We start from the raw sequence: 22,634 nt of genomic DNA, 5'->3' as shown, positions 1-22,634 counted from the left end.
ATTTAACGGGCCGTAATAACGATCTCGCGTGTCTAGTGGCCGACGTGTACCGCGTTTTCGCGTTTGTTCAACGTGTAATTATGAAAATTGCGTTTGCTTTACGGCTGCCGGTGGTCGTTACACGTGTGAACGCCGCGGTCAGATTCCAGCCATGATTGCGCGCGCTTTATCGACGTAAACGCTACGATAACGGTGCTGGCCGTTGTTAAATAACGCGGCGGCTCGTCCGTTTCTCAAACACGAAGAAAAAGAAGCAAAGCGGCTGGAGAAAGCATGGAGAATAAGCGGCTGTGTGAGAACAAGGAGGAAGAAGAAGGAGGAGGACGAACAATATGCTCGACTGCTGGCAATTTTTTCGCAACATACGCCTTTACTCTCGCGTTTCCGCGTTCGATTCATCGTCTTGGCTAAGGAAAACGTTTTATATGCGAGGGCAGCTAATTCACAGACTCGAGTTCGACCGTAGAAAACGTAGTCACGTGATCCTCTTCGAGTTACGGCCGAGCGAGATAATTAAATCTGTCAGATAATTAATAGTTTCTTCTCGTCCCGCCTGGCTGAAATACACCTTCGAGTTATACGCGAAGCGAGAAATGAAAATTTATAAGAGTGTTATTTCATCGAGATTCCCGATGATGTTCCGCTGCTACGGCCAGCGAAATACTTTCTGAAAAGGTGTACAGTTCGTTGCCCAGACATCGTCCGATTCTCAACGTATCAATTAGAGATTGAAGAAATTGCACGGATTGCGTTCCAGTGGGAAATTATTGCTACCGTCTCGGCTGGGAACGCGATTACAAAGTTTATAGTTGATGAAACGATATCAAGCAAAGCGTATCACTCATTTTATTTCCATATATAACTAGAGAAATATCATGACCGAAGTATTTTCCCTTGGAAATGCTTCTTTGTCCTACATAGAAATTTATATTCTCCCGTAAAAAATTAAGAACATAAATGTTGTAACAATCAAGCAAAACTGCAAAGATCGAGTAATTCCTGGAAACTACTAAAACAAAATTACAAGAACGTTATCTGATAAAAAAAAAAAGGGAGAAAATGGAGGAAAAACCGAGGTGTTCTCGATGGTTCTGCGATGTCGGTCGACGAGAATCGGAATTTCCTGCGGTTCCTTTGTGATGCAAAGGCAAGGGAGAGAAAGAGGCGGTGAGGAAAATCCTCGGCGACGAGGCGAGCAAGGCGTCGTCGTGGTGTCCTTTGAAATTAAGTAGTTACGCCGCCCTCAAAGGGTGGTTCTGCTCGGACCCGTCGCTCGCAGCTTGCTTCTTTCCCGCGAAAACTCTTTAAATCGTGCCGGCTTCACCGCCTCCGGCGGCAGTTTATTAAAAGGGTGAAATTCGTAGGACGGACACCCCAGAGGCGGACCTTGCTTTTAATATATTTTGATTGATAGGATTAGCAGCCACTTAACGCGGCACCCTTGGAAACTCGTGTCCGAAGACGAAAAGAAAGAAATCAGATTGGAAGTTTTGGGAGGGCTGTTTGATATAAGCTGTCTAATTAAATTATTAATTCCTTGTCGATGAAATTGCATACTGTGACTCGAAAAAATTTACTTTTCCTTTATAATTGAACAGCACTCGCATTACATAAAAATAGCTTTACAGGTGAATTCTACACCTACTGAAAGACTATAACGATTTAAAAGAATTGATTAGAGTTTTATTATCGTGTTCTAGTACATTCCCATCTCGTCCTAGAATCTTCCGAATGCCACAGACTGATTCAATTAATCCGATCTCCCTACGAAGCGTCATCCGCATCGAGTTTCTCCAGATACCGCCTTTCCGTGTGTACATATATACACGTCGCATTTATATACGTTTTTCAGGGATGCAAATGAATTCCGCCTTGCCTTTCGTAATTCCATAAATTCGTTGTTCGTCTGAACTGGCTGACAGACGGAAAGACGGGTAAAGTGGGGCGGTAGAGGAGAAAGGGGTGGAGGAGGGTAGAAACGGGGGTGGCGGAAGAGCGAACCGTCTGGTGGCGACGCGACGAGTGAGACGAAGAGATGGAAGAACTCGCGAGGGGAACGGTGGGGATGCAAGAATAATTGAAGACGAGTTTCCTTCGGTTCGCGGGGTGGCGTCAGGGGTGGGTTGTTGATGGAGGCAGCACCAGATGTTATCTTCCTCCTTGGGGTGACGCCATCAACTTTTAGACAATGCGAGGACTTTTCGGCGAAATATCAAACTTCGGTCTCGTCTTGTCGTTGCCAACCCCCCATCCAACCCTCTTTCACCGCCTCCCCAGCTCGCCACCTTCCATCGTATTCGACACAGCGCGGCGAATTCGCCACGGCGAGCGATTGTTATTAAAATGTAAATTTTCACGGAAAATTTGCTCCCATCCGCGAAATGGGACACGATATTAGTATCGACGTTGAAGATATCGTGTTTCTATTAGAATTGACTTCTGCTGTCTTGTTTTTTCGCCTCTTTCATCTTTTAAGCTAACGATCGCGATTTTTTACATTGAACTTCTTAATCGAAGTTTACTCTTTACATCGTATCTTCGATGAGTCTGATCGCCGCGCCGCGTCGACCTGACATCGACGCGAGCGTAACAAGCTCTCTTAGTGGTCGTTCAGGCGCGAGTTAAAAGAGCCATCCGATTCATCGTGCCAAGAGGGAGAGATTGGAGGCGCAGAGATAGGAGCGGCGACCCTCTTTTTCTCCTCGAAGTGAAGGTAGTACGGGCCGGCGATTATGGCCGTTCGAGTCGTGGAAAGGAATCGAATGATTTGATCTCGGCGCGATAAAAGGCCGAAGGTAAGCCTGCACGAGGACTGGAAGAGGAAAGAACGAAGCGAACTAGGGGAAGGCCGGTGAAACACGACCACCTTCGAGAGGAAGTTGGATCCAGGTAGTTCTCGACTGTTGGGAAAAGGAGACGCGGACATTTCCGATGCAGAGGCAAAACAGTTGGAATCATGGTGGAAAGAAAGAGCACGAGAAAGGGGTGGATTTCGCGTAGAGGGGTCAGGAGGTCTGGTACCTTTATCGACGCCATTCTTACTCGTAAATTGAATCAAAAGGAGCGAAATGAGCAACCGGCCCCCAAAGGAAGGAGGAGGGGGTGGTGAAGAAGTTGACTGGGAGACAGAGCAACGAGCAACGACGATGGCTACCACGGCGGGGGTGGTATTTTAGCCGGAGTTAAAATGGCCCTTTAATCAATGTCCCTTCTTAACTACAAGCCATGAGATAAACGACCGGAAATGACGGCCCGATAAGAAAATTGCTTACCCGACGTCTCCCGAGAATTGCCTCGATTTTCCAGCATCCAACGACGCGTACGTTCGCCCTGACTTCGTAAATCGTTATCAAAATGGATGTCCCCCTCCCCTCAGTGTCCTGTCGCCACTTCGTTTCACGATTTCCAGTTCCCCAGAATTCACGCCCGTCTCGTGTGCCGTTCGTCGCACGCAAACGAGATTTCCTGAAGAGCACGATAGTCTTATCGCGTAACCATCGTTAAATCTCGACTGGCCGATTTTCGACGAACAGGAAGAAATCGTCGTTTGTTTTTCCATCTCTCGTGCCTTCCACCCTCCGTTCTCCAAGGGAAAGCACGAACCACGAATATATCCCGTGACACGTAAAAGCGTGCTCCTTGGGTCGGGAATAGCTTGTTAACCGTGCAGCAGGTTACACCCTCGTTTAACCGCGGCGACTTATTGCAGATATCAATCTCAGGTATGCGAACGGTCCTCGCATTTGCATGCACGCTGGTCCGCTTCAGTTGCCGCGACAGGTGCAGCCACCGCTAAGATAACTCGGCATTTTTGCGCCAATTATTGGCATTTCGCAAAGTTTCGCCGGGTTGGATAAAGCGGTGGCCTTAACGAGCATCGTGGCATAATGCGTTCTCTTTGTTCGAGCGCGTCCTCCACTTTTGCGGGCGCAGCTGCCGCGCTAAAGGTTCTCCGGAAGACACGTAGCGAACGTCGAATTCGACACGGTGGGCGATAATTCACGGGTGAAGGGTCAACTCCTGTACTCATTTAACTTATTTCATGGCGAAACCACTTTATAACGCACGAACGGCCTTCTCTCGTAAATCAAACGTAGACAATGCGTGTTTCTATATCTCGAACACGTTGTTCCCTCTACTTGGACTATCGTCCAAGTAAACCATCGACCTCGAAATTGAAACGACAAGGGGTCTGGTGGCGCTCGGCGTATAGCCGTGTATCGTCATTGATATTCATCCGGTTCGTGCAGCCGCCTATCGACACACGCATCGAAACCGCTAACCGTGAGAAGAGCGCGCGTGCGGTCGCCGCAGCAAACGAGCGACCGAGCGAGCGCGTTCCGCCATGGGACGGCCGCGCCTATCTAATCTGTTACAAGTGGTAGAAACGTTGTTTGTTGCGTATCTGGAGCAGCGTGGCGGGCGATCCAAGCTAGACCGCGCTGCAATTATCATGCAAATAGCCGGCCGTTTCGCAGCCACGAAATCGTGAGGAATTGAAATTCGTTGCTGCGAGTTGTGGAACGCTCGAACGCCGGAACGACCGCGAGGGTTGTCGGCATTTTAATGCACATTCAAACGGAGAAAGAGAAAGAGAAAGAGGGAAGCGCGCGGGTAGCTGGGACGCTCCGTGGTCGGGAAAAGGCTGGAACCGGAGGACGAAGAAAGAAAGAGGAAAGAAGCGAAGCAGAGGAAGTGGAAGAGGACGGAGTTGAAAGGAAACGATGGAGGTTGGAATGGAGGAGCGTGGAAGGAGAAAGAGGACACGGTGCAGCGAGAACGAGCGGCTCGACACGCTGTTAAGTATGGGTTTACGGCAGATACATATCGCGACGTATATATCGCGTCTCAGCCGAGGAACTATGCGCCGCTGTCGAGGAGGTGTCGGCAGCCGACCGGGCACCGCGCCGAAAGATGCCTTCGATCGCTTGCACGCCGATGATTTATATAATTACTAGCCAAGAAGTATCGATATCTCTCGGCTAGACAGTGACGGGCGAGTTACAACGATTGTTTGTTCGAAGACTTTTACTTTGTCAATAAGGGAATGCTCGTTTGCGAATTTCATACGTATTTCGTCTTCTAGCTCGTGTTATCGGATTTAGCAGTTGTTCAGCCAAGCCGTTCATTTTCTTTTAAAATTCCGACATATTATTGGTGTTGGAAAATGATGTTCCATATCTTTGGAGCAAATGTAAAGAATAAAAATCGGACAACGGACTGGCTCATGATACTAAAAACATTTTCGCTCAACAAATAAAACACATCACCCATTCACCGTTCGATTGATAATTTTTCCAAAAATTTAAAATACTGAAAATGTTCCTAAGCGAGTTGTATCAGTTTGCTACAGGTACCAAAGAGATCACTGGCAAGAGTCAGGTCTGTCGCGCAGGTAAACCACTCGTTGCATTCCCTCGAGATTTATACTCCGAAGAATGCCGTGGAGAGCAGCTCGAGAGAGGCCTGCACCGTGGATCGAGAGGAACCATGGCACGAGGAAGGGAGATCGGGGTAAGGAGAGGGTAAGGGTGAAGGGTTGCGTCTCGGTATATATACAGCGAGCATGCGGCAGGAACAGCGACAAATATATCGAGGTATTTCAGAGGAATTGAGCCGCGCAGCTCGCGCTGCTGCGCTTTTACCGCGGGGTCACGCGAAATATGCTCGTTCCTTCTTCGACAATTTGATCCCACCGCAGAGATAGCATTGTGGTCCTGGTGGACGCGCGCGAGCGCACGCTACTTCGATGCCTGTGAATCTCGCTACGACGATGTAGAGACGGTGACCAACGCGATCCTTCTATCTCTTTTGTTGCCTGCCTTCGGTTCTATTTGTTTCTCCGTTCTTTGCGGATATATTTATATACCACGACCGAGACCCATCGATAGTACCGTGTGCTTTTCGAAGTCCGTACTTAGTCGTCGGCATTCGGGCTTCCATGTTTCTATGTAGTACCATTGCTGTACGCTTCGCCCGTCTCTTTCTTCTTTCTTTCTTTTCTCTTCAAAACTTGTATATTTATTTCATTTGAAAAGGACAGACCAGTTCAAACTGGATGGCTATTCGGTTCAAGTAAGCATTAAATAGTAGACAAATATTATAAATTATTTAATTTAACGTAGTTTAAATTTTTGATCCGATTATAAAAGGAATTATTTCCAAATCCAAATATCCCGTTAAATATCGTCCTTAAAAACGCCGTTAAAACGCGTCATTAGAGTAGCTGTTACACGAGTTGACCAGACCGTTACCTCAGCCTTTCGGATCTTCACTTGATTCCTTGGATTTCGAAACGACTTTCGGCGTTCACCGTGGTGCTCGATTTGCCGTGCAATCTACGTGACGTTCGCGCATGTTTTAACACGTGTTTCACGCAAAAATTCACACCGCGATCTGGCGATAAGCGAGACCGATCTTGCGGCTCAGGGGGCACGCGGTGCCATTATACTCCCGTCGCGATTTTTCGATCCTCTTCGCTGTAAATATTCCCCTGGCACGGCCGTGCCACGATCCTGCTGGCCGGGAGATTCCAATAGTTTCCTTCCCTTTCGCCGCGCCGTTTCGGGAATGTCGTTTTCAGATCGCTATCGCACACCTCACTTCTGCGTGAACCAAGCCTTTGGCTCCGTGGTTTCGCCAGTCTGCCGTTTCTGATTCCACGATCACGGTAAAATTAGCTTTTCACGAGCTCTATAATTACTGGTCATCGCAATATCGGTAATTGGGTTTTGACGAACGTTTCGAGGTGTAAACGATTGAATTTCTCGGATTCTTATATCTTTCTGTTTAATGTTCGGGTGGCTGCAACTTTGAAATATCAAGTCGTGAACGAGCGTATACTTAAATTTTTGTATCTTTGCATTTGTTCGGAAGCGACTACATTTCAAAAGTTTTAAATCTTCAAACTCGCGAATTTTCAAATGCTCAAATATTTAAATCCTCAAATTTTGTAATAGCAAATTCTCAACTCGAGAAATTTTTATCATTCAACGTCTCGAGTCGCTTAAAGTAAAAATGCTCAAACGCATAAAAAACAGAATTATCGGAATCCTTATCTTACATGGTTCGCAATTTTGGGGATTTTTAAACGGAATCGTTCCCACCGTTCTTCTATGTGCCACTGAGATTTCCGCTGCTAACGTAGCGAGCGACGGAATTCGCGTTACCGTAATTCAAACGGCGACAATCCCGATCTCTGGCACGACGCTTTATCATAGGCGCGTTACGCCATTTATTTCGTGGCAGGGCTTTTTTTAAATTTCGTTTCGTGTTTCTGCGGTTATTTTTGCGAGCCACGAGCATATTCAGTGCCCGCTGCTAGAGACACGTCATAAAATACACGCGTGTCGCCGTTTCAAGTGAACTCGAGCGTACAGAATCCATAAAAGTGACGAAGACACAGATTGCCAGACGGATACGTATTACCTGGCGCGGTGTAACGCGTCGCGCCCTCTTTTCCCCTGTGATTTTCATGCTTTTTTCCCCCCGGTCGATTCATTCGCTGTAAACACCGTCAAGTTTCAACATCAATTACGCAACCGTTCCGGCCAAACTTTTTTTCACTTGACCGCTCACTCGTCGCCTGTTAGCCGCCAGAAAATTTCCATGAATTTATCCAATTCATCTTCGCTTTTATACCCGATATGCGACCAACTGCTAAAACACGAATTTTGCGTTATAGGGCGTTACGAACGAAAGTAGGCGGTATGCATTTTTTAGTACCAGGTTTAACATTACCGTTTGATCGCCAGTTTAATGTATTCTATACGAAGAGCAGACGAGAAGGTTATTTATCATATTTATTATTTGTATCATTATCATTGAAAAACCAGACCTAAATTTTCCACCCTTTGAATTAAGAATTTCCCCACTTTTAGGATCTTTTCGCGTCTCTCCCCTGTCTACTCGATTATTTTTTTCGTCCGAGACTCCAATAATCGCCACAACGAAATCTTTCCAATTCCACGAACTTCTATTAAGAGCTTCATTAACAATTTCAACATCCGTCCGTGGATTCTCCTCCAAATATACTCAGCAAGCACGTGGATTGCGGACTGGGACATAAACAGCACCGCGTGGGCGCGTCTGCGTGATATAATGTTACGTAGGGACGCTACCGACCGGGATAATACAGCTACACGAAGGCATTATACGTAGGCAAGCGTACGATCGCGCCTCGATGAGAAGTGGGTTGTTAGGTGCATACAGGCTACCCGCCATAATTCACGGCGACCCGCGAATTATGGAGTGGTTTGCACCGGCGTTGCAAGCTGAACGGCTCGCACCTGGAAAACGGCGACCTGCTCGTTCAGATTCGAGATTCAGCCTCGATCATTTCTCATCGTGGTACTTAGCTCGTCCAAGAAATATCGTCTGTCTCTTAGACTACTTTATTAGCTATCCTCGACGATACGACGAGCGAGCGTCGTTGAAAACGTTCGCGAAACGTGTTCTTGTTTGATCTTACAGATCCTCAAGAATATCGTTCAGATATTGTAAACGATACGATTAAACTTGTTGATTCTACAATTCTGTGTGACATTCCGTGCAATTCAACTACAGACCGTTATTTCGTATACGGTAAGAGTTTCATGCTCGTACTTTAATTTTATGTACCGCATTTTATGGGCAGATGTCGAAGAATGTTTCATGAAATTAGTATTCACGGTGTTCTCTATATGCTCCCGTATCGTTCTCGTATCTTCATCCCTACTCGACCAGTTCTTCGATAAGTATCGGGTATTAGTACATGCCAGGCCATTTGCCTGACAAGTTCTCACATAAACCAGTAATAAGCGAAGAGTATAGGAAAGTAATTTGATGTTTTTGATCGATCGACGTCTGTAACTGCAGCTATAATTCAACCTGATTTCTATATTTTATCGATTTTTAAATATATTGATGACGTAAATATCTTTTGTCAGTTGATACCGGCCAAAGTATCATTCGATACTTCTAACAACCACGTAGCCATATTCGCCACACTCGTTTCGCCTTCTTTCCTAGATCAATGCCCAACAATCGTGGAACGTCTCCGTCTTCCTATCGCACACGTACGCTCGCGCGTGGTCACGCGTACGCTAATTGAAAACGGACGATCCTGGCGAAGTCGCGCATACGCACGTGGGCGTGCGCAGGATCTCGAGTCGACTCGCAGCTGCAAGAAATTCGCGCCGTAATTCACGCCTCGTGGTGCCGCGACGTTCGTGCACGGCGACCGCATTCGCTCACGTCGACGGAGCCGCGTAGCTTTCGCCTTTTTCGACGCGGCCTCTGCCTTGATCGGCTGGCTAATAGTCTAATTAGTCGCGGCGGTCATTGCCTTATACAGTCGACCGCTTCAAGGTGGCCTGCTGCGAAACTTTGCCGATCATGCGTTGCGCGACGATGCGACGTGCGCGTATTCCGTGTACTCGCTCCCCCTCACGAATTTTCTCTCCTCCTTCGCGAGTGTCCGTCAATGTCGCTAATTGGGCCTTGGAGTTCGCTGCATTCGGGGTTCTTTATTCAAATTCATTCGTACTGATCGCTGATTGAGGCTTCGTTATTTTCCGAAGAATCGTTGTCAGAATACAATTTTACGCTATTTTCGATATTTTCTCAATGAGATTTAAATGAAAAGAACGTTTCTTTCATTTTTTTCTATCGCTCTTGTAGACAACTTTTGCAAATCATTTCGCGTATTTTAAATCCTCATCTCGAGCGAATACTTTAAACCGCTTAATCGTTTCTTCGATAATTTAGGTTCATAATTACACGAGATCAGCAAGTATCCTAATATCCATAAGCGGAGGTGTATATCTTGTGTAGCGTCTCGTCGATGAACGAAGAGGTGGAGATTCCAATCGTTAATATTCATAATAAGTATTTCGCGCGCTTCTTTGTCCGAATATCTAGCAGGGAGATGGGTTCAGCGAGAGAAGCAAGTCATTTGATTAAATTGAATTTATATTCGACTAGACGCGCACCCTGATTTATCGATATTATTTTGTGCCGCGTCACTTACGATGTATTTCGCCGTCATTCCAGACAGCTTCGATGATCGAATCAACAAATATACAAGATACATGCTGCTTTTAAAGCAGCAACGACGAAACAGCCTCTGTTTTTGTCGCTTACCAAGCAGCCTGCTTCTGGGACACTGATTCTTGGACGAATTAGAGGAACACAGTACTAACGAATAAACGAATTTCTTCAGGATTTCGGGGGGACGTACACCGGTCTCATGCTCGACGCGCACGGTGCCTTCCTCTCGAATCACTTTTCGGCAAAAAAGACCGATCAATTCCAAATTGATGGTCCGGTTACGTTAATTAGTAAGTGGAGGTCCGCCACGGCGAGAAAAAAAGACGCGGCCTGGCCCGACGTTGTTGGTGAATTCACGAGGCGGCAAGTTGCCGGTTTTATATTCGAGGGAACCGAGGTTCGGACGGTAATAGGTGTAGTTACGATGCTTTGAAGTTTTTACATCGCCGGAATCGAACGCTTAAACGAGACGTTCGCGTTTAACCAGAGGGTTCGTTCCTCTCGAGTTTACATCGTATATAGAGTGTATCTTCGAAATTCGAGATGTTGGATAAATCCCATTCATACGGGGGACCGGTTTCAAAAATGCGAGATTTTTGAGTTTTCGAAATTCGACAATTGCAAATTATTAGAAACATATAAAATAAACTAGTGAAAAAAATTGTAAATCGATTTTTCGTCTCTGGTCTTATCTCGATAATAAAGTTAATTTATACCAGGTGCCCAAATATTTATGCATGATAGGGGATACATACTGTATAGAATGTGTGAATAGAGCGTAGATAAGAATATACGATGCACGAGTTTCCTAACGTCCGTACGAACAACTTGTTGACCGTGGTAATTACGTATTAGCGCGTATATATGCCCTGTAACAATGTAATAATTGTTCCGATCTACCCTCCGGTTTAGTTATTTTCTAGTACGCTTGTATCATAATTTGATACTATTCGCGTCTATACAATGTTGCAGATAGATACTATAATTGGTTGTTGGGAGTAAATCGAGATTGAATACTCCGCGAGCTGGGCTACACGGCTCTTGATCGATGCACCACTCTTGTAACGCGTTACAGATAGGAAATTAACGGTTCAGAACTTCATTACTCATTACTTATGTACTATAATATATATTAATTTATCAGAGACGGAAATCAACATCCTTGGAATCGTAGTATAACCACGATAATAAAACTGAAGGTCTGAGTCTCACCTTCCACATTTTCCAATGAGCAATTTCGTATAAAAAGTCTGTCAGCGAAGCGTGAAAAAGGTTAGTTAAATTATAGGAAAATATTCCTCAGCTTATTACTTTAAATCCTCCTATATGCTCTAATTAGTAATAATACAAATTAGATTGGGAAATTACTCGCAGTACTTTCTAAATAATTACGAAATCACGTAAGTAAGTAGATTACCAAGGAATCATATAGATAAGGGAAATATTTTCTCTGCTCTCGAATATTATTAGCAGAGCTAGTATATCTCGTGCAGTCACCAGATAACATATTCAGTTTTTCTTCTTCTTTCCCGTCGTTTGCTGATAAAATCACCATGTATCGCACAAATTTTTTAATTATGAAATACCGTATATCTAAACTTTCAACTCCATAACCGTAATTATCTTCAGACTCTTATCATGGTGTCTTATCGTGGTTGCAGCAGTCTGATCTTAATCTTAAGGTATTTAATTGTAATTTGTATTCTATGTTTTACGCGTTGTTGTTGATACTTCATCATGTGTGTGAATACAGAGTATAAATAATAAAATAAATACAGTAGAATTTTATTTCTTGGAACGAAATTTTTATTAACATTAGATTTTTCAACAAAAAGAGTTTTCTCCCGAAGTTCCAGTAAGTGGAATCATATTGCACTTTAAAATTATTTAATTTATCTATAACTTTTATGGATCACTATCCAACTGAAGACACGTATCCAAACCTATTTCTTGTACGTTCCGTTGTTGGAAAAGCTAGGAGGGGCGTCGCACGCGCTACTATGGTCCAATAAAACCATAAACGGAGCTACGCTGCTGTGAAATAAGACAAAGGCCCGGTGCTACGTGCTCGGTGAACCGTTATTTCCTGAGTGGCTGGGTACATCGTACGCTGATACAGATAGAAGGAATTTCGAGGCGAGAGCAACTTAGTTAGCGACACTTCCCCTAGTATACCCTGATGTCGCCGGACAGGTGTGTGGCGTGTGTGCACGCGCGTTCTACACGCGACCGCGTGAAACAGACGTGTTAACACGCGCGCGAATCCGCTGCTCGCAGCGGGGTGTGGTATCTCCTCGTGATTCCATCCTTCGTCTACTCTCTTCCGAGTTTATAATGGAACCGCCTTACCAGCGAACGTGTCTTGTTTCTCCAGTTGCTTAGGTTAGAGTTAATTTTATGGTCGTTGCTCTTATCCGAGGCAGATTTCAATTTTTTCAAGCAATTTAATGTGTCGACTATAATTTCCTTGATATCGTAATTATCTGAGACTATGGCTATGATCAGTCTTAGGCTGAGACAGTTACGACGACGACGACTACTCCGGAACAATTAAGTATATGCATAGATTCTCATGAACATGCGTTCACTGTAACCATACTCTAAAAGATGTTAATTTTATTTAGGGTTCTATTGATTGAAAGTGGTCTCGGTTTTGGGAAACTGCGTGTAGTTTTACAAGAACGCGGGTAATCGTGTTCTTGGGAGGAATGGTTGTGGCGCTATCCGTTCGAGAAAAAAGGTCAGTTTAAAGTTCAGTTGCGTCGTCAGTTGCGTCGTGTAAAAAGAAGTTGAGGAATGTGATTTGCACGTAGTAGTGGAGCGAGCTAAGGTGGAAATTGGCGTTTTATGCAAGTTTCATTCGTCTACTACTGTCGATAAATTACAAAATGTATATTTTACCGTGATTTCATTACGAGCATACGTGCGAGGTAACGCGAGAAATTCGATAACGTGTTATTACAAAACCTGATCCTTTAATTTCGATACATATATAATCTTCGAAATAAATCTGTAGTGAAAAACGGAGCACCGTGTATAACGTTTCCCTAATAAATACTAACAATTAATATACCTTTCGAGGAATATCGTTACCTAAATTCAAGAAAATTACCATAATAAACGTTGCTTGTGAAACATCTAGAATCTAGACGCATGTACGGGCTGTCGATGGTATCGTTCGACGGTCAGGTATCAGGCAGACTTCCTGCCGACGGAGAGCACCAAGCGAAACGACGGCCTGCTCGAAACATCGCGTCCTCGATGGCGGCTTCGTATCTCACCCTCGTTTCAAGGGACGAGCACGTGTGTGCGTGTCCTCGCTTCCTCCGTCTCCGCCCCCGCGGACGCCATCCTTCGAAATGCGCCCCGTGCGTCGGGACACCTGTGCACACCGCACCTTAAGCCTTATCCTCCGTCTCGATAGCGTATCATTTTAGGATCGAATTCTGGAAAACGCGTAAGTCGATCTTATGTGAAAATCTGGGTAACGCGTCGTGTGTTTCTTGTTGTTAGCTTGAGATTTTAGACAAAGTAGATTTTTTGATGATATCTATCGACATGATATACATCTTTTCGATCAAGGAGGGTAATACTGTGAAAAGAAAGGTTTAAATAAAGTATAGGATTCTATTTTGCAAATACATCTCGTACATCATTCTTCGTATCTTGCTCTAAAAAATATTTTTTCTCAAATGTCATTAGGTACCCGGATCGCGTTAGGTTCACGATCCTTTTACGTTCTTTTGTTTCTCAGCTGAAAGTGCGTATACTCCATATCGGCGCGACATATACAATTTCGGACCCCCCCTGGCGAATCCTTCGGATCAATTCGTCACAGCGATAAATTCCTCGTGACGTTAGACAAGCAAAACGACTAACGAGCGAAAGCGCGAGACATCGTTGAATCTCGCGCGGGGATCTCATCGGACCACCGCTGTCCAGGACAGAGTCGTTCTCGCTGTGGACAAATTTCCAGTCGCGAGCAACAGCCCCGTAATCTGTTGGTCGCGAAGATCGGGTGAAAACTGGCGTGGCTGAAGGACGACAGTGCCTTTCGTCTCACCCTGTTGGGCCACAGGAGACATAATCCCCGAAAGTTGCACAGCCTGCAGCCACGGGATCGCGCCGTTCACGAACATGTGTCTGACATTTTTAATCGTCGGATTAAAATAACTGATGCCAAGGTGTAGCCCTGGAATCCATTATCCGGCGGATGAGCGAACGGCCACCCAAAGTGTCGCGTGTCCCCCGAGACCTGCCAACCAAAGTGGACCCAGCTCTAAGCCCCAGTGTGTCTCTTTTTGATTTTGTCTGGGGGTAGCCCGGCCAGAAACGCTCTTCCTCTCTCCTCGTTTCTCGAAAACAAAAGAATCGAGAGAACAACCGGAGAGGTAAGCTGCTTCCTCGAATATTAAGTGGTATAATCGATGATATACAGCCCCGATAGCTGGACTAAAGCTTCTCTCGCGTTTTTTAATCTTTTTTTCTCTCTCTATTTGTTTTGGCGATGTTGAGATTTTGCAGCCTTGGTGTCTCGTTAATTTCTCACGAAGATCATTCATAATGAAGATCATGGAATGGAAATCTCTGTTTCGCCCCTCGTAAAACTTTTACTAATTAAATTAATAAAACTTTCCCGATATAGATCCTTGAATTCAAACGCTGTGATTTCAAAGTGGAGCGTGTACAAGGTCTATTACGTTATGATAGACAAAGGATGTTAGCAGTAGCAAGAACCTTTTCTTTTTTTGCGCGTGTGTAGGTCGGAAACGAGGAACTCGCCCACGGCAACACTGCGGTCGAGAGATTTCTTTACTGCGGAGATAATAATGATCAGACCCTCGGCCGACTTAAGAGTTGCCGGAGGCCTCAGTTTACTGGCAAATTACTCGGCATCCTGCACCCACCGGTGTAACAGTCATAAAACTATTTTAAATAACCACCGGCCGCCTTGTTAGCTCGTGATCCAACCATACTTCCCTTGCCTAAAACTCATGTAAAACGTGAAGCTTCTTCTTTTCTTGCTGAATAATTCTATCGGCGGTTTCTCAACAAAAAGCCAGTGCTTTTAAATAAGTCATTTCCATGGACATCTTATTTAACAGATACAACCATAAAGCTGATGGTATGCCGTATTTAAAAAACAGTGTAAGTACTATAATCCCAGTTCGTAAACGTGCAAAATTGCAATCGTTATCGTTCCATCAATCGTTATTGATGAAATCAAAATAATGTCTGTTCATCAGCGATAACATCATGAATTCTATACGTAATTGTTTAGAGCTACGTTTTACACTCCGAAAATTACCATCGTCCTTTCTCAAGGCACTGATACAACATGTTACTTCCTCCGTATCTTGAAAAATAATGTGAGCGAGGAGATCGTGAGAAAATCAGATGTCCCTTGTGAGCGACAACATCGAACGAGAATCTACAGTGTAGAGCGTGTTGATTCTACATGTTCACCGAAAAGAAGATCATTATCCAGAAGATGGGCACGGCTCGCCGACTCGATCTTTCCCGACCTATTAGTAACTAAACGTTGATCTTTTAACTGGTAGCCACAGCTACGGAGTTTAATTACGACGGTGAAACGCGGTTGGCACCTTGGGAATTGTAGTTGATATTCATTACTCTAGCAAGGCACGGTCACGCGAGAGCATTTGTCATTGATAGATGTGTACACACGACCGCGTGTGTTCGCTTTTGCAAAACGAGAGAGTGAACGAGTCGTTGACGAAGTCGGATAAAGGGAGTCAAAAGGGAAGGGAAGAGAGGGTGAGACAGGGCCGTACTTCCGGAGGGCGGTACCTCAACGAAGCACCTCACAGAGGCAGTCCGCACGACCAATTGACCGTGTGTGTACGTGCGTGGCTTACCTGCATGCACAAGTGTTCCAAGTAAACCCTATCGTCGGCGGCCATGTTCCTTGCACTTCTGTCGCACTTTCTGCAACTTGCACGTATTCATTGTCGCTGCCGCTGTTTGGCCGTCGGAAGAAGGATCCGGAAGGTCGAACGAAGTCTCTCAAGTACCGCGTTGATCTTTTTTTAATTTTTTATAATTTCGATGGTTCTTCTATGGATTGAAATTTATGAATTGAAATGTTGATAAGGTGTTGACAGGATGTTTTTCCTTCCTCCTTTTTCTAATTGAGTGGAATGTCGAGATAATAGATATTATTACAATAGGAAGGTCGAACGAAGACTCTCAAGTACCTCGTTGATCTTTTAGTCTGTTATGATGTTTGTGGATCGTTTATGGATTGAATTAGAATTTTGACATGCCCGATGTTTTTCTTCGTTATTTCCTTTGATCGAGAAGAATGTTGAAATAATAGATGTTATTACGAGAAGCGAAGCGTTAAAATAAATATTCGCCATAACCGGCAAGTCGATTTGAACGCGGCGACATGTTGGAACTTTCGTCACGGGAAAATAAGTACAAATAGAGAGTAAAGGTAAACGGCGGCTAGTGTCGACGAATGCCTATTTTGCAAGCTGGTAGCCGTGTTCTTCCTTCCAAGAAACCACTTGGATGTTTACCATGAGCACACTTTTGCCCTGTAGGGTACTCGGAGGCATGGTTCTTGCCAAAGAGAAGAAACGGGTGCGCGCCAAAGCCGGCGCGCCGACTGTGTAAGTGCGTCGAAAATTAGCCCGGGAAATTCTGCGAAGGTCGCTTCGCCGTTCCACCTTAGATTTTCTTTGCCAATATATTACGGTACTTCACTCATCATGATTTAAAAAATTTAGTTTTAATTCATACAATTTATTACAATTTGTGAAATTGATTTCTTTGTTAATTCTTAATTCTATGTTTGTAGAAGTTCTTTTCGAAGGAAGGCCACGATTAACAGATTAAACTTCCATAAGAACAAATCGCAGATCGGTGATTGAGAAAGAAATGAACATTACACGTTGCAGGGAACAATTCCATACTTAGCGATATAATAGCAATCACCAGCGATTATCTCTCCCAGGGGAGCAGCGCGTGAGCGCTAAAGTGCTAACAGTATTTCACAATCCATAAGTTCTTGGGCAATTATCGCGTTCGATTACAAAGCCGCGATACCACGTAATTGCGAAAATGCGAGCGTAACTGGCTGACGGTACGCTTTCCCGGTCACGCTGGAAAATTTGCTCTCGGTCAGATCGGTTTGGCTATCGTTTTAAAATAAACCGTGGGAGGCCGTGCTTTGTATCCCCATAAATACGGTTTCATCGTCGGCGTCGTCTGGTGAATTCGGCAAACAGCGAGGCGGCGCCTCGCGTCGCGCTTTTTGTCGGTTAATCAAAATTAAAATTCAGTTGGAAACGCGAGAGTACGCGCGCGCGCGCGCGCGCGGGTACGGGACGCGGACGCGGAGCGACCGCTCTGCGGCCGGGCGTATCCAATTAAAAAAATGAAGTGCTTTTTCATATTCATCTCTACCGTTCCGTCTCTCTTCGCTCCACCCATTTGTTCGTAAATAATAATTAAAAATACTCGTCTACGGTTCTGCGGCCGCTCGCTCGCTCTCGCCATCGTGCTAATATTAGTCTAAAGAGAGCGTAGAGTAAGAAAGAAAGAGAGTAACCGGTGCTCGAATATCCACATTTCCATCGCTTTTCCATCCCTTAGCCCCGCGGCCAGCCAACCAAATCCCTTCAACTTCCGCCAAACGTACCTATCCTCGTCATTCTCCTCTTTTGCATTCGGGACAGCTCGCGCTCGCGACGAATTTGCAAGCTTTTAATATAAACGCGACGCATATACCGTCGAATCCGAGTGTTGTTGCCTGTCGCTGCTTCTCTTCTCTCCCTCTATCCATCTTCTTCCCCGTCTCTGCCTATCTCTGTCTACCCGCCAGTTTATCCCAGTCGGGGGCTTTCTCGTCAGAGTCCCTTTATGAATAAATCCGGCGCGAGTCGTTCTCACCTGCAATCGCCGCGGTAACGCGATATCCTGTCTCGCGACTGGATGATATCTTTCGAGCTCGGAGCGAGAACGACGTCCGATGTCATATAGGAAACTCGCCTTCCCTGTACGTATACGGAGTATTTAATATTATATGGCCGGAAACGGTGAGGCGTTAGGCTCACGATGTGTGCTCGTGTTCGTCCTTGCAAGAGGGACAAGCTGACGCGTCTCGTCCACTGAAATATTCGCTCCCTTTCACGCTCTCGCATTCCGCGTGTCCGTAAGGGCGTAATTGAACGAACGCGTTTCGACAGAGATACCGCTTTAACGTCTGGTCCGCAAATTCATTTGCTCTGACCGTTTGATCTCGATGCTGTCGCGATAAAGTGAAAATAACTAACTGTTCATAAACGGTAGCGGGTAGAACTGATTATTAAATTATAGTTTGTTAATTTCAGGACTTCTTCGTATTACCAATATCTCCCTTTTTATTGTTTTGCGAAATCCTGAGAAATCCGCATCTGAATGCAGCGAAGCCGCAAGCTTTCACGAGGAGGATACTAAGTCAATGATATACATACTGTCTCGACTTGTCGAATCTTCAAACGTAGTTGGATACTGCGTGTACTGACCTTCGAAATACAAGCAATCAAACACGAATACTACGTAATCATAGTCTTCCGCGTTACGGTAGAGATATAGTTGCAGCAATCTTTTTCTCGCTTCGATATTTCATGCACCGAGTCATGCACTTGGAACGTAGCTTTATATTAACATCCATCTTCTTTTAGCCATACGTGAAAAATTCGTGGAAGGGAGGGAGTAAAAGGGAGTGAAGATTGATTATTTCAGGACATGTGTACGCGGCTTCGACGAGTCGGAAACGCGAGCATATTTTGCCCACGGGCCGTCCTAATGAACGGAACGACGAACGAAACGAGCAATTGGGGCGCGTGTACGCGGATTCGATGGCTCTTAAACTGGATGGGCGGATGGGGCCACGTGCCGAAAGAAAACTCGACAATGGGTCGAACACCGTGCTCCGTTGACCCACGTGGCCAGCCACTTTTCGGTTTCTCTTCCTCCACGTCGACGTGATTGATATGCGGGGCCGCTGGATCCGCCGGAGAAAAGCAACATCGTGTAACCCCAGTTTTAAACCACTTGGAAAATATTGAACTTTTAGTTTCAATTGATATGCAACTGTGTACAATCGTTGAAACATTACTGCGAATAGTTGATTTATAAAACTTTTCTTTCGAAGAAAGTTTATCCTTTTGATGTTAGAATATACGTAATTAATACATTTGAATAATTTTCCCAAGTATGTAGATATATCGAACCGGAGCCTTCAATTACGCCTTTTATTAATGTTTCAAAAGAATATTTCAACGCAGTAACACATTCGGTCTCTCGAGAACAACCCTCATCTCGTCAACACGATTCCTCTACGGATTTCATTGGGCTTAAAAAAGTGGAAACCAGCTAAAATCGGAGGTATACGAGGTAGACGGGTCGGAAAGGGTCAGAACAATCGTCTGTTTCTCGCTATTCGGGGGAAGACTCTGGCTAGAATCCGGGCAAAGTCTAGGGTCGAGGGTTTAGTGTGCGCCTCTCCTCGTTGGCACACGACATCTTTGCTCCGACTGCTCGTAAGCACCCTAAACAAAGGGATATTGAGAGACTCTCGAGAGAGATAGGACTAAGAGGAGGATAAGACGGGGCCAAAGAGGTGGCGCCGCGACGCGGGGGAATAAAAGGGTAGGGAAGACGAGCTACCACCTTAGGATCGGGCTGACTCCGCCACAATGGTGCGTCGTCGGGAATCCAAGGGGTTTATTAAAGCCGCGGTTGGCGATACAGCTCACGTTCCCTGCTCTTCCATCGAGGCACCCTTGTCGTCCTCTTTCGTCGTTCACCTTCTCCGCTTCTTACTCCTACTCTTGCCTCGCCTGGATCTCATCTTTCCCTTCCAAGCTCGACCGTGGATACGCTCTTAAGCGAGGGTGTCCGAAGTCGGGTCACCTACGTCCTACATCTACTCGGAGTTTAGAGAAGACCGCTTTAAGCTTGATCCTCCCAGCTCTTTCTACGAGAACTGTTCGAAACTAAATTTGAATTCACACGACTACCTCTACGATTGTTGCTGCATAATGTAACTCATGTTGTTTTTTTTTGTGTTTAAATATTTGATAACTCTTGATTTGCCATATAGCCATTGGATTATTATTACGGCGCACTGTTGCTCTGACGACCCATAGCTTTATTATTCAGTTTCCTTGTAACGATACAATGTTGCTAACCAAAAGGTTCGTATGAAAAAGTTCGAAACAGCGAACGCAGGGTCGTATTCATATTTCACCGTTGCATAAATCAAAAACAGCGTTGTGGTGACATCCGGGGGCTTTTATCGACGTGGGGACATTACGCGAGCAGAGCGACGTACGCGTGTAAGAAGGCGACGCTGGGTAATCGGCACCCTAGAAACACGTGTCTCGCGTCCCCCAACCCGGACCAACGAGAAGCGTAGCCCGTTGAAGGAGAAGGTCTCGTTCGTCTATGAACGCTTCCTTTTCCATCGCAATACCAGCCACCCCGGCGACACGGAACGCGCATTAGGCGCGACTGCATCCTCACGCCCCGCAGCTACTTCCATGGAGCCGAGGACACGGACCCTGAGACGTTTGCCATTGGTGAAGTACGCGTTATGACGGCTCTGATGTACACGAACGATTCCGTCGCCTCGACATTTGTCTTTTGCTTGTACGAACTAGGCGATTCGAGAGGATACAGCTGGCTGGCTTTACGATGGATTTGTCAGAGAATCGCTTTGTGGTTTCCGGACGTGGATCGTTTCTCTTTGCGAGACTTTTATATTAATGATATACAGATTGTTCTGGGAGGAAAGCGAATAACCTTATCAATATGTTTGATAGATCACTATCGAATTTAACTTTGACTTACTTTTTTGAGGGATATATGAAATCAAAGATGTATAGCAATGTGCCTTTAGTATATACGATTAATAACGAAAGAATATTTAAAAAAAAGGGGGAAATTAATTGCCAAAGCTACGAACATACTAAATAAGCAAAATCTCGATATTCGCTTGGTATTTTCAAGATCTTTGCTTCAAAAATTCATCGCAATCACTTCAAATCCTGGACCAGCAGCGAAAGGAGCTAACCTGGGTGTACTTTTCCGATCCAAGAGGACATCCGTGCCTTTCTTACGACGAGTGCTTCTTCAGGTTCGTAAGATCGAGTGGTCGGTTCTTTTGAAATAAGAACACCCCACCTCCGGGATCCTCGAGGATGGTGTCTTTATTAAAGGATCCCGAACAGCCTATTTCGCCGTTCACGTTCTCCTAACTCCAGTGTCGGCCAGTTATGGCGCAGCAACCGCTGCAACAGCAGCCAGCCAGGTCGTTCGAACTTTTTATCGACGCTTCATTGGTTCAGCGTCGGCATAATTAACGATATTCGTCGGAGCTATCGAGAGTGGCAAGGACGTTGGCTTTATGTTGCTCATCCTGGCCAACTACTCAAGAATGAAACTTTCTTAGAAAGAAGTTTGTCCCACGAATGGTACGAGCCTGCTTGAAACGAACTCGCGTCCTGGATATTCGTGTGGCTTTCTCCTTGAATTTATTCTCACATGATTTCGCAAACTGCTTTTTTCTCTCCAAAAGTCTATTACGTTGGATAATTCGTTGTTTATTTATTTGCATTTTTAAATTATTCTATCGTCCGAATTTCAATGTGTAATTAAACTTTCGTACTTCACCCGCGTTCGCAATTTGTCTAACGAAATTCGTGGGGAATTACAGCGCCGAACACGAAAATTAGAAAATTCAGCTTCTCTTATCCGACTACAATGACCGACATTACAAGGAATTTATTCCGCTCGTCAGTACGACGCGATTCACCTCGCGCGAGAAAGCTACGGATCGCAATTGAGCAGGCTGGAAGTAATTGCGGAAGCGAGTCGTTTGAATATCGTTACTGCGATTTATATTAAGCCGGCAGAGTCCATTGTGTTCCAGCCGCGAGGCTGTCTCGCTCGGTCCTATTTCACTTTCGTGATCTTTGTCCTCTTCTATCTATCCGGAGATATCTACGTAGGGTGGAATTAGACGAGTACGTCTATACGCCGTCACTCGTGGTAGAAAAACAATAAAACCAGAGAATTATCTTTACCTGAGATCATTACAATATTGTCATTACTGGTTTTTTAATTGCTTTCCTTTTGCGAATTTCTCTTCCGCAGTAAGATCTTCCTTCTTTGAATCTCTGCATATAGTTTCCACTTTTCGACTTTACAATTTTTTGAAAAGGATTTAGAAAATTTTATAATATTCGATAGTAGGCACGTAAAAATAAAAGATCGTTTCTAGGATGTACGTATGTGAATGTGAAGGCATAATTTTCAGTAGATTGTATAGGAACAGGCTGTAAAACTATTCCTAATACATGCTGTATATCCCCGTCCCGTTTCCTCGAGGTTCGCCGGAAGTTGCATTAGCGTCTCGTGGCTGAAACCAACGGGGTGGGGAAGCGGTGGTGCTATGCTTCCTGGACAAAGTAACCGCGCCATTGTCGCAACAAGCCAACCGCTATCGCCCTCGCCTCCTTTTCAACCAGGACCAGGGTATGCGTCCATTGTACTCGCATCGTGTTAACTTATTTGCACGATATACGACG

The 22,634-nt window shown here is 45.1% G+C and overlaps 1 long non-coding RNA gene across 3 annotated transcripts in view; it reads left to right on the top strand.

The window, feature by feature from the left end:
• The window catches only part of LOC126920475 (uncharacterized), a 145,573-nt gene that overhangs the window by 11,055 nt on the left and 111,884 nt on the right, over positions 1-22,634 (top strand). For all 3 annotated transcript variants that reach the window (XR_007711972.1, XR_007711970.1, XR_007711971.1), the window contains exon 2: positions 5,344-5,514. This is a non-coding gene — a long non-coding RNA (uncharacterized LOC126920475). The remainder of the gene's footprint in view (positions 1-5,343; positions 5,515-22,634) is intronic.

Source organism: Bombus affinis, chromosome 1 (assembly GCF_024516045.1).
Source record: "Bombus affinis isolate iyBomAffi1 chromosome 1, iyBomAffi1.2, whole genome shotgun sequence".
Lineage (NCBI taxonomy): Eukaryota > Metazoa > Arthropoda > Insecta > Hymenoptera > Apidae > Bombus > Bombus affinis.
Note: the sequence above shows the minus strand (reverse complement) of the source record. Positions and strands in the feature narration are given on the sequence as shown.